At 47.8% G+C, this 17,314-nt stretch overlaps 1 long non-coding RNA gene across 2 annotated transcripts; it reads right to left on the bottom strand.

Annotated features, from left to right (window-relative positions):
• Positions 1-320: 320 nt before the first annotated feature.
• LOC142784648 (uncharacterized) lies at positions 321-1,881 on the bottom strand. 2 transcript variants are annotated; one of them, XR_012888709.1, is made up of 3 exons: positions 1,060-1,881; positions 724-997; positions 321-428 (listed from the first exon to the last, which is right to left on the bottom strand). It is a non-coding gene; the product is annotated as an uncharacterized LOC142784648 (long non-coding RNA). The 2 variants fall into 2 exon arrangements; XR_012888708.1 differs by having other exon boundaries at positions 724-837; positions 893-1,881.
• Between the last annotated feature and the right edge of the window lie 15,433 nt (positions 1,882-17,314).

Below are 17,314 nucleotides of genomic sequence, written 5' to 3' on the forward strand. Positions count from 1 at the left end.
GAGTATTTGTTGCAATGAAAGAAAAGATTCCTGGAATTATGACTGGAGTCATCTTTACATTAGCTAGCCACCTCCTTAATAAACGCCGGGAGGGCAAAGAAAAATATGGAGCCAGAAATCGGTATGCTCGCGGACCTCGGAAGTTTAAGTGAAGAGCGAATTTCTTGAACCACACGGGAAACCGCTTGCCCTTGCGTTTGGGCCTCAAGCGAACATGTGCAGAAAGAAGTTTAAAAACCTCCTCGGTGACGTGCGGTCGGATAACTCCAAGGGCCTTTGAAGTCGATGACGGTACTTGGTGAGGCTTTTGATAGTTTTCCGCTGTCTTTTGATAGTTTTCCGCTGTGCTGCTACTTTGGCTTGCAGATGTTTAATGGTTTGCTTGTACTTCATTGATGGAAACATTGTCGCTGGCACACAGGAACGCACTGCAATAAACAAAAAATGGATGTAAAAGCGAAGAACAACTAGTCCTATACGAGCACTTTCCTCGCTCTTTCAGACCCAAGGTGCACAACTTTCTGTGGTGCAAAGTTTTCGGTTCCACTACCTAAAAACAAACCATTCACAATGTTGACGATGCACAAAAATAATGAAAATCACTGAGAGCCCACCCTTACATTTTGTAAGTGCACACGTATTGTCCTTTTGAGGATAGTTTCCTCAGAATGTCCTAAACATAAAATATCACATTAAAAACAGCTGCAATAAAAGCATAGTCACCATTTTCTCTAGGGCACTCAGGCGTGGAGCTGTTGGCGGAGACATCTTCTGGAGGGTCTTGTGAAGCTTGTTCAGTGCCTCGGACAGTGCTGTCGGAACAATCTTGCGAGCGGCCTGCGGAAGTCTCTATATCAATCCACTCTGGTGTTGAAGTGAACATACAACTTACCGGTCACACAAGTTCCTTTTGTGACAGCTGAACGACTGGTTAAGATTTTCTCCGGCAAGACGAAGTCAGCAGAAATTCTTTCACCAGCTACAAGGGAGCTGCCACCTGCAGAGGTTTGGTCAACAGTCAATTTGGGTAAAAAAAAGAAATCGCGACACTGAACGTACCCTGTTCATCGGGGCACCTCAATGTGTGGGAGCCGCTTTTTGAAGCCTCTACCGCAGGTCCTGAAGAAATGAAATTACGACAATGTGTCAGTAAGAGGCTTAAAATAACACAAACTGAAGCTCATCTGCACCTTGCAGTGAAGCTTCTGCAGCCATGTCACAGTCACTACTTGAAGCGACGCTCAGAGAACCTGCATATATGTGCAGTTGGTACAAGTTACAAAGCTTGTAGCATGGGGAAACTTAAACAGCTCTTTCAAACGCATAAATTGGTCGAACGTGGAAGAAAAGAGAAGGCACCAACTAGGAAACAAGTAATTTGTGATTTTTGGAATTATCAACAGTGGCAGCTTTCACTGATGAAAGGTATACGTACATGTGCACTCAGGCTTGAAGATAACGTGAAATAGCCCTTTAAAGTATTTCAAAACAAGTTGCGCAGGTCCAGAGCATCAAAAAACGACAGAAATGTAAAGCTGCTGTTAGGAAGGTAATAGCCCACAATTCACAAAATTTAAGACTTTCCAAGTGTTACTTCTATAGTGAGGTTTCTCCATCGGCTACAAAGATCTTCACGGTTAACTGTCGCCACTGATTCGATACAAGTGGCTGCTATTGCACATATTTGAGTTTCAGTCAATCACTTGCATGGTGCAGCTGGTTGCACACTGGGAACAGCCATTCTTGTAAGCCTTGTGTGCCCAGGGTCCATGAAACTTTGAGCAGTAAAATGGTCGCTACAAACCCTGTACGTTGCGTACAATAGGCTGGCCGGCTTACTTAGGAGATCATCGCGTCCAGCATACTGCATCCATGCTTTCATCCTGCATTGGAAATGAACTATCAGCTGAAAGGGGAAGTGCTTGAATAGTGATTTTTTATTGTTACCTTCACTAAGCAAGTACGAACAGTAAGCCTAAAGACATGCAAACCATACAAAATCTTTAACACACCTGCCGTCCCGTGGTATGCGGAAGAAACTTGTCCCAGGCTTCTTGTGGGTTCTGCCATTGTTGAAGCACCACGATACACAGCAGTAGCTGCCGTAGCTTGGACCGCCGGACGGCATGGCGTCAGCGCGGTCTGAAAATGTTAGTAAGTGGATGCTTCGCTGTCAAATTACGAAAACGATATGTGCACGTCATAAGTGTACCAACAAACCCCTTTGAATGATTAGCTAATCGATGCACAATACAAAACCAGTGATACATCTCTGACCCATAAAACTCTGAGTTACAAAGATAGACGTCAAGACCACGTACAAAGATCTTCAGAAGTTTCCAGGCCGCTATCCCTTGTAATGCAATGGTATCGCGGCCTGGGAACTTTAGAACACCTTCGTACGTACGCAGTATCAGCAGTACATTGGGAAGAAAAATCGTAGTTGAAATTTATGCGGTAAAATTATATTGGAAACGTCAAAAAAATTGTGAGCAGCTTGCACTAGTGGCACAAGGCTAGCGAAAAAACGAAGATGATGGCCACTTGGCTAGTCCAGAATTGCCTCCAGCACACCAAGAATTATTTGTGTTCCGAGCCTTCGAGAAACGCGTCGTGAAGCATGCGAGGCCCAGCGAACGCTTCTCAATATTTTGCACCGAGCCACCGAGCCTATGACCTAGCTGCCCAGCTATGTGCGCTGAGCATAGCTGGGCATAGCGTCCGTGGCAGACGCAGCACGCGTCGCCTCGGCTTGACGCCGTGCCGCCTTTGCTATACTGCATACGTTGCACAATGTTCCCGTCTAGCCGCCGCATAGAGCCACAAACTTTCTTTTTAGCGAACCTCCCCGTCCTTACAAGCTTCAGAAAAAGGTTACAACTGCGTGAATGAGACGCCACGTAAGAAACAAACTCGCACACACGAAGCGCAACGTGTGTGTGTGCATCTTTCTATGTTTGTTGCATGGTGTCTTATTCGCGCAGGCGTAACCGTTTTCTGAAAAAATAGTTTAACAAGACCAACAACATGTCATTCAACAAGCTCCGCTTGAATACGTGCCTCACCTGTTATCTCACGCACGAAAACGTCGACGCAGCCGACGTTGATGAAAGCGACGAAAGCTTCTCGCTGTCAGTCATACATGGGCTTGTCGCAGGGTAGATGGTGTTTATGACAGTACGGCTGAAGAAAAAGAATCGCGTAAGGTGTGTTGAATAAGTCGTTTTATGTATAAAGAACATACCAAATTTGGGCGTATAATTATTAATTTATGAAAACAATTTTGTTGCATTGATTATAACTGTTTTTTGGCGCTTGCGCCCTCTGACGTTTGGTGAGAGCACTAGTTCGTTACGTAGTCGTGACGCACTTCCTGAGGCCAAGTTTCGCGGAGTGTCCGCTCTTGTCTTCTTCTTTCTCTATGCATTCGTCCCGGCCGATCGCGCGGGCGACGTCATCCGCAGCTACCTCGGCGACCGCACTACCACGCAAATTCAAGTATGGCCGATCTGGGAACAAAACGTCTTAGTCTGTAGCACCACCATTTTTCCTATGGCACAGCGACTCTTCGGGGACTTCCAGCTGCAAGTGGGGGATCAGCAGCTACCCGTTCGAGGCCACGCCAAGGCACCAGGAGTTACATGCAAGGGCATCATCAACATAAATCCTGCTGAAAGCCCGGAGAAGATAAAGTCTGAACTGCATTGGCCTCGAGGTACTATCCTCGCGGTCCGCAAACTCGGAGATTCCACGGCGGCGGTGGTGACTTTCGAGGGCACGAAGTTACCCCACTTCCTCTTCTACCACTGCGTGGCGACGTATATCCGCGCCTACAAGAAAACGGTCCCGGTTTGCATCAAGTGCGGTACCATCGGCCATCGACCACCTCAGTGTCCTCACCCCGCTCCAACGCAGTGTGCCAAATTTGGAACCCCCGCACCTGCAGGTCTCAATGCCCACGACTGCCACCCCAAGTGCCTCCTCTGCCACGGCGCCCATAAGACTGGGACCAGTGGCTGCACGGCGAAATATCGGAAACACAAGCAGCCCTCAACATCTTCTCGAGGGACCATCTCATATTCGTCACAGCCAGACAGCGGCACCAACCTGCATCAGTCGGCTCCACCACTCCACGCCGACACTCAGGCATTCCCACCGCTCGAAGAACCAGCGGCGGTACCTCAGGTGAGCAGTTGGGCAGGGAATGCTGCTTCTAAGCCTCTCTCACCCCCTCCTGTCGATCCTCCTTCTCCCGAACTTGCGGCCCTTCGCCAGCAAGTTGCAGCACTTCAAAAGCAAAATGCTCTTTTAACTAAACAACTCGAACTCTTAAATTAGCGACTTCAACCCTAACAACAGTGTACTGCAAGGCCATCCGGTATTGCCTCCTCTGTCCAGGCGGCTACGCCAGCTACGTCCAAGCTTAGTCATCGCGCTAAGTCCACTCCCATTGAACCGCCGGTTCAAGCAGCCATGTGTACTCCAGCACTCGGAACCGGTGCCGCATCTACTCCAGAAGCTCTTGAGGCTCCTGGGGCATCTCAGGTTCTTTTGCCCGCTAACCAAACTCTACCTAGCGAGGAGCGTGCCCCGTGCATAGAGGAACGCCTTACGCGCGTCGAAGCTTCGATTAATCACCTCCTCACCAGCTTCTCTGTCCAACGCATAGTAGTAGAGGTTACCCAGGCTATTCAAGCCTGGGCAATCACCCAATTTCAACCCAAGGCATCGCGTTCCCGCTCCTGCTCGGTGAGCAGTGAGGGTGCAGCTCCACGGCGTCGGCGTAAGGTGGCTACCACCACCCTGCCGTCGGACAATCTGGCCTCCGTGCCCCTCCCTGCCTCTGAGGATTCCGAGCGGGACATGGAGGACCAAATATAAAACCTAAGACAGTCACGATGGCTACCAATCGTACGTCCCGTTCAAACATTGCGTCTAAATTCGAGATCATACAGTGGAACCCTGGAGGCTTCGTGAACAGGCGAAAGCGTTAACATCTTTCCCTTTTCCTCAGCTCACTTGGCTCTCAGCCGGCGTCTTGGCGCTCCGAAAATCGGGCCCTGCTCCATCCCTTTCTGGATACTGCTCCTATGTAGGCGGCACCACCACATGCCTCCTCGTGCATAAAGCTTACACGGCGATACAGATTGACCTCGATCTGGATCTTCCTTACGACTACTGCATGATATCAGTGCTGTCTCAGCGGAGGGGCTAACCATCAATACATATCTTAAACGTGTACTGTCCCCGTTGCCTTGCGAGGGCTTCGTTTGCGCCTCTCTTCCATCGGGCGCTGCGTATAGCGGCCCGACAACCACTGGTGATTGTCGGGGACTTCAATGCCCCCAGCCCTCACTGGGGTTACCACTACGAGAAGACTCGGGGCAGAGAGCTCAAGGAGCTCATTTCCTCGCTGAGCCTCACGCTTCTTACCGATCCGGCACAACCCACACGTTCCGGCAACTCGGTCACGCGAGACACATGCCCCGAGCTCTCCCTCACCCGTCACATCCGCGATGCTACATGGGAAAATTTAGGCGAAACCCTAGGCAGCGATCACTTTTTACTCCGCATTTCGTTCACACCGCGGCAGAAAATGCGCCAACACTGGGGCCAAGCCCGTCTCACCGATTGGGCTCAGTTCAGAATGCAACCATTTCCCGCCGTCCTCTCCTCGACCGAATATGCAGCGTGGGCATCGTACGCCCACCATATGAAACAAGTGAACACTCGCACCCTTGCAACCTCTAATTTGACTCCTGCAATCGATCCACACCTCCTACATCTTTGGCACGCTCGCCGCGGGCTCGTAAGGCGCTGGAAACGCAACAAACTTAATCGGAAACTTCGCGCTCAAATATAGGCGCTCACTGCAGAGGCGGCCGCATACTCTGCACAACTTTCCGATGCTAACTGGGCAGACACCTGTTCGAAGGCTGCACACCAGATGGGCTCTAAGAGTGCGTGGCGACTCTTTCAAAGCCTTCTCGATCCCTCCACCACCAGGGGAGAAACGCAACGCCAGCTCCTCCGTGCTCTGCATGCCTTTCAGGGCACTACGGATCAACTCGCGCGAGAACTTTGTGACCACTACATCTGCCGCACAATTGATCCCGCAGGCCCAGCATATACGTATTCCGGCGCCCCTAACAACGACCTCGACGCCCCATACACGCTTTCCGATTTACGATTTGCACTCACGAAAATGCGACGGGGCACGGCCCCTGGACGCGACGGAATCATAGTATCGCTCCTGGCAAATCTTCCCGACCAAGCACACCTCTCGCTACTCCACCTTATAAATTCGATATGGAACGGCTCTCTGCTTCCAACGGAATGGACCACATCGGTCGTGACATTCATACCTAAATCAGCAAAGTCCGTTAGTATCGAGGCACTGAGGCCAATCTCACTTACGTCCTGCGCAGGCAAACTCATGGAAACCATGGTTCGCGAACGCCTTTCCGCCTACTTGGAGGCCAGGAGGACCTTTGCCGACACGATGTTTGGCTTTCGTCCGCATCTGTCGGTGCAGAACGTCCTGCTCCAGCTTCAACACGATATCATAGAGCCGACTACTATGCGCCATAACGATAAAGCCGTGCTCGCTCTCGATCTCCGTGGGGCGTTCGACAACGTCAAACACAGCACTATACTCACTAACCTGTCTACCACAAACTGCGGGCAGAAGACTTTCAACTACATTCGCGCCTTTCTATCACATCGCACCGCCTTCATTCGCCCTAATTCTACCGAACACGGCCCGTACTTATTAAGCACGCGGGGTACACCTCAAGGGGCAGTCCTGTCTCCTCTGCTTTTTAACCTGGCGATGATGAACCTCCCCTCTCTTCTAAGCGAGGTCGAGGGAATACAACACGCACTATATGCGGACGATATCACAATCTGGACCAACACCGGCTCCTTAGCGCAAATCGAAGAACGCCTGCAAAAGGCTGCCCTTCTGGTGGACACCTACGCTGGTTCATGCGGCCTGGAGTGCTCTCCAGCTAAATCGGCTCTTCTTTCAGTCTCCACTACCGCCACCTTAAATTTTTCTTCCGTCCGGGCCTGTCCCGTCAGTGCAAAATATTCGGGTTCTTGGCCTTCACCTCACATGATCCTTGGATCCAAAAGGCACAATAGCAGGCCTCAGACGCACCAGCGAACATGTGAGCCGCATGATACGGCGAGTGTCTACCAAGCGCGGCGGCCTCCGCGGGTCTCAGTCCCTCCGATTGGCCCACGCGTTTGTGACCAGTCGCGTCCTCTACGCCTTGCCTTACCTTCGCCTGCGTCGTCGACACGAGCACCAGCTGGACGTCCTTCTTTGTTCAGTATACAAACGCGCTCTGGACCTACCTATTGCAACTTCCAACAGCCGATTCACGGCTCTGGGGGTACACAACACCTTTGCAGAGATGCGCGAAGCTCATCGCGTTAATCAAATAAATCGACTGTCGCAGGGCGCCGTCTTTTACACAGACTTGGCCTTAACCCGATACCTGACCAAGACCCTCTGCAGCCGGTACCAGAGCTCTGGCGTCAAAAGCTATGGGTGGAACCTCTACCCCGTAATATGAACCCCGAACTCCATCCTGGCCGTAGACTAGCACGCGCCGCGGCCCTTCATACGCGACACTCCGATCGTCCTGGTGTTTTATACGTGGACGTCTCGGGTCCCTCCCCCTCGGGTAGCTTCACGGCTGCCGTGATTACAGAGGGCAAACACGTCGATGGCCTCTTCTTTCGAGCAGACACGGTAACGCACGCTGAAGAGGTTGCCTTAGCTTTGGCCGCCTCTCACCCTGCCTCACGCACCATCCTGACGGACTCGCGCTCGGCCTGTTCTCAGTACCTTCAGGGTTTCATTGCCCCGCTGGCAGCTAGCCTACTACAGGCAGCCTATTGACGCTTTAACCCTCATCCCATTCGTATAGTTTGGACCCCAGGCCACTCGGGCCTGCCCGGCAACGAGGCGGCAAATGCCGCTGGCCGCGCTTCTCCTGTCCGGGCCGTTGCCCCTCCATGTCCCGAGACGGAATCTGGCAATACCAACCTGACGCGCTTTCGCGAAATTTTGGCTTATTACCGGGCTTCGCGCCACCTCTACCCGGACCCCGCACGCGGTTTGGAGAAAGCAGACGAACGACTGCTACGCCGCCTGCAGACGAACACCTTTATCAGTCCGGTGGTCACCAGGCACTTTTCGCCGGAAATCAATGGCACCTGTTTGACCTGTCATGTCCTCGCCGACACATATCACGTCGTAGCATCGTGCCCAGTTAATCCCGTCCCTTTCTCATCCCCTTTTTTTATCCCAACTAGAGAGGCTTGGAAGGAGCACCTGCTCGGCTGCTCTACCTTGGCTGCGCAACGCTCCTTGGTGGAGCGTGCACGGGCAGCTTCCAGCGCCACTGGCGTCCCGGAATAGGGTCTTGCAACTCTAGCACGCCGATGGGCCACGTCGGCACTCTCTAGTAGACTTTTTCTGAAATAAATGTTTTTACCACCACCACCCTCCGCTCAGACGCAGCATATACACTCAAATGAGAGTTCCACGAAAACGTCCAGTGATTTTTCTTCACTAGCAGGCCACATCTAAACTCGACATAACTGCAGCGCATCAATGGTGTCTGAAGAGCGTCAATCGCCTGACGACCAGATACCCCTTAAGAGGCATCGCAGAAAGCACTGCTTGATTTCCTCTGCCACGACAGTGACAGACGCCAGTGACAACACACTGAACGCTAACTTTGCAAAGTCTACGACCCTGGATAGCATGAACGCTACGCCTTCGACTTCGACGAAGCAGCTAAGAAGCCGACCACCAACGCAGAGCAAACTGGCGGGCATAGAGATTTCTACTAAAACCGCACGATCTGCAGACGCGTCGAGTTCTTCGAGTTCACAACGCCGTTCCAAGCCAGGCAGCTGGAGCAGAGGCAGCGACTCCGCTAAACACGGAACATTTAAGAAACCGCGCGTGGTATCACCGCCTCGGCAAACGTCACCAACCGTGAGCGGCGACGATATGTACCTTTAGCATTTGGCTCTTCTCACTCTTACCTTTCTTTCCCTTGAGCAACTTCCTCGCCTTTGATTCAACAATGGCATCACTTTCTTTTATGTCGTTCAATGTTCGCGGTTTCCGAAATCCGGTGAAGCAGCAGGCAGTACTTGACCTCGCGCGGGCGCATCACGTATGCTTGCTTCTTTTGCTAGAGACAAATTCGTACTAAGCTTAACGTTGCAGAGTTTCGGGAAAGGTTTCAAGTAGAGGTCTTCTTCTCTCTCAAAGATGCGCGTGCACGTGACAGAAGAGCTGTTTTCATGACGCAACGCTGAGGAGGGTGTTCACTGTCCTATTGACACCGATGGCCACATCATAGTAGTATAAGTGGTACTTAACTGCTAACGAGTCAGATTTGTCAACGTATACGCGCCCGTAACGAGGTCAGAAACGAGCGGGTTCTATGAAGGTGTCAGAAATTTTTTGATCGAGCCGATATTATTCACAATGTTCATAGACTGACGCGCCGCTTAGCGGAATCGAGGAGCGTCCTTTCATGAATGATTATTAGGCAGACGCTCTGAACGCTTCCTTGTTCGGCGATGCTAGCCTCTGTGTTAACGCGTTAGCAAGGAATGAACGCAAACTTCTTTGTATGCTGCGTGCATCAGTGAATATACTGGACCATCCGTGACGCGAAAAATTTGATTCGTTCGCGTGAGAGGCGACGTTTTCGTGAAAATACTTGGCAACTCGCGCTTTCAATTATAGCCCGCAAAGTACACATATCAGCTTCGCTAAACTTTTGCAGCCATGTTGGGTAGTTAAATGCTACTGCCTAACCTTTGCAGTTGAAACTGACCTTGTTTTACGTGCGTATAACATTTGTCAGTGCTTTTGTAGTGCATGAATCCTATAACGTCCATTACAAGTGGACAGTGTCCCCAGGATTCCGGCCCACGCGCAGGAGGCGCGCTTTCCCGCACGGTGGGGGCGGGGCCCCGCGTCACTCTATGGGACGGGAGAGAAAAAAAATAATAACTCCTCTCCCTTTCTGATTTTCTCATTGCTTTCACGGTTTCAAGTAGCAACTGCATGAACCTTTCTTCTGCCGGCGTTACAGTATTGTAGTTGAAATAGTGCGAGTTCCCTAGCTTATTAAAAAATAATGCACAGCGCCTATGGGCGCTCTCAGAAATATCGGCTGTTTTACCGCATTTGAATCGCTACCGTAGAGCCGTGCTTGAAGATATCTAATTGCTTTCTGGGAATTAGGTACTGGCATATGTCTAGTTCATGATGGTGTAGAGCGTGTTTGAATCGCGTGGTAAAAAAAAGTTCCCTGGCCAGTTTTGTTGAGGGTGCGACAGCCGTCAAGCCCTCGTAGCTCCATCTAGCGTTGAGATGGTGTACTCTACGGTGCCACGCAAATATTAAAATAGGGTACGCGTAAAAAGAGAGGATTCTTATGGAAGGCACATTCATGACCTCGTAAAACAATATTTAGTGTTCGTTGAGGTAAAGATCAATAGTATAGAACATCAATAGGGTACTTAAAAAAAAAGACGAAGTGCGCGTTTCCGAACAGTCAGTGTATGTACCACATAGACCCCTCAATTTACAGCACATTCTCGAGTTTTACAGGTTCCATAGTAGTTTTAGGTATCTACTAATTAGTTAATTAGTTTTAATTACCGAATGCATCTTAGGTTAGGCTTTGAAAGCGCGAGTAATATTCACCGGGCGTGGTATTACGGATGGTAGTATCAACTCGCCGTCTGCGCCGCTTAAATCTGGCAGACCTCTGGGATCCGTCCTCGGACCTCTTTTCGGTTTATATCAATAATGCCACCCGTGATATTGCAGCAAATCTAAAGCTTTTTGCGAATGCCTGCGCGCTTTAAAGTAGTTAACGCATCCAGTGACCAGGTTCTTTTAAATAACTCTTTTAAGATTCAAGATTTGTGCACAAAACGACAGATGACCTTTAACGCGAGAAAAACTCTGGCGATAACCATGACCTGCAAAAAAGATCTACTAACATTCCAATACAACCTAGGCAATCAATTCTTGTCCTTTGTCTCACAGTATATGCACCTTAGTCTTGTTATCACATCTACATTAAGATGAAACCAACATGTTTGTTAAACTGAGAAAATGGCTTTGAATATACAAGGCTACTTACGGGCACTCGCTATGGCATTCGGCAAACCGAAATGTGGAACGAACGTAATACCAATATTAGAATATTCATCGGCTGTCTGGGACCCGCACACGCAAGCTAACACAGATAAACTTGAATCAATACAGCGAAAAGCTGTAAAATTCATATTCAATACGTAAGTGTAACACATCTCCGTCAGTTCTTCTGGAAGGCGCTAAACTAGAAACCTTGGAATGGAGACGTTATCACGAAATAACGAAGCTGTTCTATCGCATATATAATAATAAGCTGGCAATACAAAAAAAAGTCTAATTATATCGAACCAATTTTGCGCCACGAAACGCGTGCCTCCAATCTCGAAAGAGTGACTGAGCCCCTATATACAGGTACCTTTTTTTTTTTCGAACAAGCAGAGAGTGGAACAATACGCCGCCAGAGATTCTTGTAAGTGTCGATCTCAACTAGTTTCTTCGTGCGTTAGCTGTTCACATGGCTTATAACTACACCTTCATATATATTACAGTGCACTTTATTCTAATACCTATCTTGATCAGACTGATTGCTTGAGGTTCAATGCCCCGCTTCTGCACGATTCTTAAGTTCTTCGATTCTGCAATGTCTCGCTTCTTAACATTGCCGACTTTATTTTTGATACAGTTATTATTTGAGTTCTTTTTGCTTTTTACCCAAACAAAATAACCTAGTGGACACTGTTTTTATAGTTTTTGTTTTGTTTAGTGTATTATGGCCATTCTTGGGATTGTGGACCATGTTTTATGTTGCTTCTTTTTTTTGTGTTTTGAATCATCGCGCTTTCATGCAACACTATCTATACTGCTGTACCTCCTACACAATGTTGCGTCCACTGCGCCACACCGCTGTCCAATGTCCGGCACTAGAATGGCACTTTTTCTCTAAAATAAATAACAAATCTTAAAATAATTAAATTCACTTCCTTTTTTTTCATTGCGCAACTCTCGAATTCAATGATAGAAATTAAAAATATTTAAAAAAGTAAGTTAAAAGAGAGAGATATAATGCTGAAAGGTGGGGAGGTTCAATTTGTTAGGAACTAATAACCCTATTTGCACTGTGTTATGTCCATGGTAGCCATAATACCAAGCGTACGTAACAGGGAACTGACTTTATTACTTTCAAGAAAGGCATTTGCGCGCAGCATGGTCCAAATGGTCCAAGCGCTGGCTTTCGAGTCCACTGTGGGCAATAAAAGGGGCGAGGAGCACAATGGACAGGCAACCAGTGCGCGGGCACACTGATTGCCCCGATAGTCCGTCACTCCCCGGGCGCGCCGCGCCCAGCATCGAGGGGGAGGGGGGGCGGTCAAGGTGGAGGGCAGAGTGCATCCTTGCATCCCTGGAAGCGGCAATGCCCGGTCTAAAGCCTCTCCATGCGCTTTCCGGTAGAAGACGCGATGAAGGGGCTTTAATTTCAACAAACCAAAACTCCGGGTGAAACTTTTTCTTTTTACGATGGCTGCCGTTCATTCGGGCATTCTTTGAAAGTAGCGGGCGACCACTGGTTGTCGTTTGTGGAGCTACCGGCAACGCGAGGCGTCTTCCTAATCTGGTGTTACCTTTCAAGGCGGTTTTGGCAGAATGGCTGAGATGTGTGTTCGCAGCTCGCGAGAAAACATGAGATTCGCCGATACCTGGCCCGTCTGGCCCATTGCGAGTTGCTTGACAAAAAAAAATAAACGTGCAATGCGCCGCTGTAATGACCCCGCAGAGTATCTTGCAAGAGCACGTTTTAGCTCTACCACGTAGCGTTTGGCCTGTCCGTTTGTGGCTGGGTGGTTCGGTGCAAATTTCACCACGGTGATGCAGTTGTCACTCGTAGGATTTCTGTATTTTGGCTGACAGGAATGCGATTCCGTTGTCTGAAACCACTTTGTGGTGTAATCCAAAAGTTTCGAACAACAAGCGCAGGAAATCGATGGCAGCTGTCGATGTTGTTCTGTTCACATGGCGACTTTCAACTCATTTACTGTAGGCACAAGAATAGGACAGCAGCGCAAAACTTGCGAACGAACCAGTACCTAGGAATGCTGCTATCTCCTGGGATAATCACTTGATCTGTGACTACACGCAGGCGATCATAGCTGAGCGTCTCCTTTAAAAAAAATTCCAGTTTCCTGACGCATGTACCTGGTGTCCAATTGTTTTCTCAAGTTCTTGAAAGCTTTTATAATAAATTTCTGTAACATAGCCTAGGGTTCTGTAAACACAGGTAATGTTCATGAAGCTTTCATCATATTGTAGCTGCCTTAAGCATTTAGTTCAAAATGATTCATATTTATTTATTGGTTTCTTTATTATTTGTTCGCTGTGCCAGCAGTGTAGCCAGAAACTTCTTTCGAGTGGAGGCTTTGCCGTCCCTTATGCATGCTGGTACATCTCTTTGCATGTGTATGTGTACACAAGCACCCCCCCCCCCTCACCCCAGCACAGCCTTCGCCAGGCTCTGTGCGATTTTTGCAGCTGAAGTGAGTTCTGACACCAATAAGATGCCCAAATTGAGCATTACTATGGTTTTATGCTTCAAAAAACTGGAAGAAGTTACTGCAGTGGTAATGTTTGGTCGGTGATGGGCTCTATCTCATAAAGAGAAAATTGTTGCTGAGGCTTGATAAGGACAAGAAATGAAAGTACTTGTGAATACTTTATTTTTTATCCTTTGAATGTATACGAAGTGCATTTATTACCGATTACTGTGCTTGAGCATATGTTTCTTACTTCTGTTATGATCCTGGCATTTGCATCTGTTTATAGGTATAATTTGTAAATTTGTGCCCGCCATATTTCTTTTATATTTGTATCGGGATATGTATATAGGTTGCGCACTTTTTTTTGCGGTTTTCGTGTTTGATTTTTCGCGCGTTTATTTCAAACGTGTGCCCAATTAATGTCTAACAATCTTTTTATTTGTTAGGTACATTGTGGAAATAGATCATAATACAGTTTTACAAAATAATTTTTTATAAAACGAGCTGCGTTGTATTTTGCATGTGCATTTTTTACTACAGAAGACAGCAAGCTCTATTGAGACTATCACTCCACACAGGTACTTTACCTAATCAGTGGAAGATATAAGGGAGGTAGTTCTACTTCTCGAATTAGGTAACAAAACCCTAACGACCAAATGTCGGCCCATTTCTTTTCCCAGCACGTGCTTCTAACTATTATATAATACTTCCTACTCAAAAGCACCCTCAATTTCTCTGAAAATAACATCTTTTCATCTTCACAACATGGTTTTAAGAAATCATAATCATGTGAGACTCAACCTACATCTTTCACTGATCTAATTCGCCAGCGGATGATGATCGTTCATCATCCGCTGGCTGCATTTGTTTTAGATTTTGCAAAAGCATTTGATAATGTGTGTTATAAACTTCTCATCCACAAGTTACGGAACTTAAATCTTGACATTAACCTATTAAAATAGCTCGGATGCTGTCTTGCTAATCACTAACAGTACGTTACTGCTTACGGCTACAGTTCATAAATGTGCCATGTTATCTCAGGAGTGCCCCAAAAGTTGGTAATTGGTGTTTTGTTGTTTCTAATATATATTATTGATCTGCCTTCTCAAGTAGCTTCTAATATCCACCTTTTTGCTGATGATTGCGATACTTTTACAGCAGTTACTTTAAACGACTATTGTAATCGCCTACACTCCGATTTAAATAAATATCTAACTGGTGCAGCTTGTGGCTAATGGAACTAAATATTAACTTAAGTAAAGTTAAGCATATATTTAGGTCACCTAACTCTTCTCGGGTATACTACCTAAATAATTTACCTTGAGATCAAGTAACCTCATACAATACTAAGGAATTCATATCACATCCAATCTTACTATACGCATGGTGATTACCCGGCACCCTATATACTCAAGCCAGGGTGTAGGAAGAAAATACCCATTTGACAGACGGACGTTTTTTGTTATCTCGTTGAACGCGAGCAAGGAAGGGTTCGTCTCAAGGTAGGCGGACAGCGGAGGCAGCATGGTCCTCTGGCGTCGTCGTCCGCACAATGAAGATTCGGCGAACGCCTTCCTCAAACCACATTCCCACAAACACAAACGACACGCTGGGGGAAGGGGGGTAGGATGGACGCCAACCATGGTCAGAAGTTTAACCGAGCTCCCAACGAAAGAGAATGAACATTTTTTCTGTTTGCAAAGTCTACCCCCTCCCCCCCCCTTTTTTTTTCTCAGTAGTCGGCTTGACGGAGGGATAATCATTACGGCGGGAGCAGGTTTTTCTTGCCAAAGTGGCGGTGTGTGGACAAGTGCGGAGGAGTCAAAATCGTGTCCGAGTCGGATACGTGGCAGGATTCTGACACTCCTTTCGGCAGAGATAACCACAGCATGCAGCAGTGACCCAGTGCTTCCATTTTGGACTCGCTCACTACATATAAGGCCTTATGCTGGCTGCTCTCCGTCTCATCATATTTCGGTTCTGGTTTTACTGCGCATTCGCTACTGAACATTCTTTTTTTTGTGTTCTCTTTCTATGGTGTGCCTAGATGTTTATTCACTCATGTTCTTACCGATGCAATGGGCACACGGAAGAGGTTTTGCTACATGATTCATTTCATTACAATAAAAATTGGCATATCCCACGTACAGTGGGAATCGATGATATGTACGAATGAGAAATGTTGATATGTCTCTTTAAAATCAGCACAACGTTACAAGGTGGGAGTAAATGATGCCGTACATGACTTCCGTGTCATGATTATCTTGTTTGGATGTGTCGTTTACCTTCGTTATCTGTTCACGTCGCGTGATACCAAATTTAGTATATGTGAAGCTAGCGAAACGACCGCGAACACGCTGTGAGCGTGGTATGTTATCATGTTCTTACACGACACGCGTGTCAGAATTATCATGCTTGCACCTGTCATTATACTTTCGTCATTCATTGACGTCACGTAACACCAAATTTGTTATATGTGAAGCTAGCAAAATGGCCGCGAGCGCATCATGAAGGGCTCAGTATACTCCCATGTAGCGTTCACGCTCGAGCACACTGGGCACAGCGACGCTTCGTTAGAAAAACACGAGCACTGTATAGTCTGATGCCAGGCGCGGTTATCGTGCGTCGGCGCCGCCCGACGGCAACTGGCGTGAAATGCGACATGCTGCATTTAGTGCCAATGCGTTACCAAGACAACACTGCGTCTCCCTCTTTTCATTATGGAGGGACGCCGGACGCGCTGAAACGCGCATGCGTCAAAGCAACGAGGCGCGCCTGCGAGTATATGGCAGGACCGGCGCCTGGCGTGGCAACGCCAGCGTGACGCGACGAAATAAATGCCGGAGATCACGCGCACCGCGTCACGTCAAAATGTATTGTCGCCTTGACTTAGGCATGTAGTCATGCTCTCACATGACACGCATGTCATGATTATCATGTTTGCACCAGTCACATATCTTCGTCATCCATTGGCTTCACGTAATACCAAACTTGGCATATGTGAAGCTAGCGAAACGGCCGCGAGCGCATCATCAGTGTGGCATGTAGTCATGCTGTTACATGACACGCATGTCGTGATTATCACGTTTGGATGTGTCATTTACCTATGTTGTCCGTTCGCGTCGCGTAATACCGAGTTTGGTACATGTGAAGCTAGCGAAACAGCCGCGAGAACATCATGAGTGTAGCATGTGGTCATGTTGTTACATGACATACATGTCATGTTTATCATTCTTTCACCAGTATCATATCTTCTTCATCCATTCACGTCTCGTAATGCCAAAATTGGTATATGTGACGCTTCCGAAACGGCCGCGAGCACACCATGAGCATGGCATGTAGTCATGTTGTTACATGACACACGTGTCATGATTTTCATGTTAAGTATGTCGCTTGTTTTCGCCATGCAATCATACTATACGATACCAGTTTTTCAACATGTCATGTGAACGAAACCACCGCAAGTGCTACAAGACCATGAAATGTAAATCATGACGTTCATGACATACATGTCATGATTTTCATGTTATGACCAGTCAAATATGTTTTTTCATACAGTCATGTTATGCCATACTAACTTTGGTATTGATACCATTATCGAAACGGCCAGGAGAGCTAAAAGTCGTAGGCGGCT

Source organism: Rhipicephalus microplus, unplaced genomic scaffold (assembly GCF_043290135.1).
Source record: "Rhipicephalus microplus isolate Deutch F79 unplaced genomic scaffold, USDA_Rmic scaffold_15, whole genome shotgun sequence".
In the NCBI taxonomy this organism is placed as follows: domain Eukaryota; kingdom Metazoa; phylum Arthropoda; class Arachnida; order Ixodida; family Ixodidae; genus Rhipicephalus; species Rhipicephalus microplus.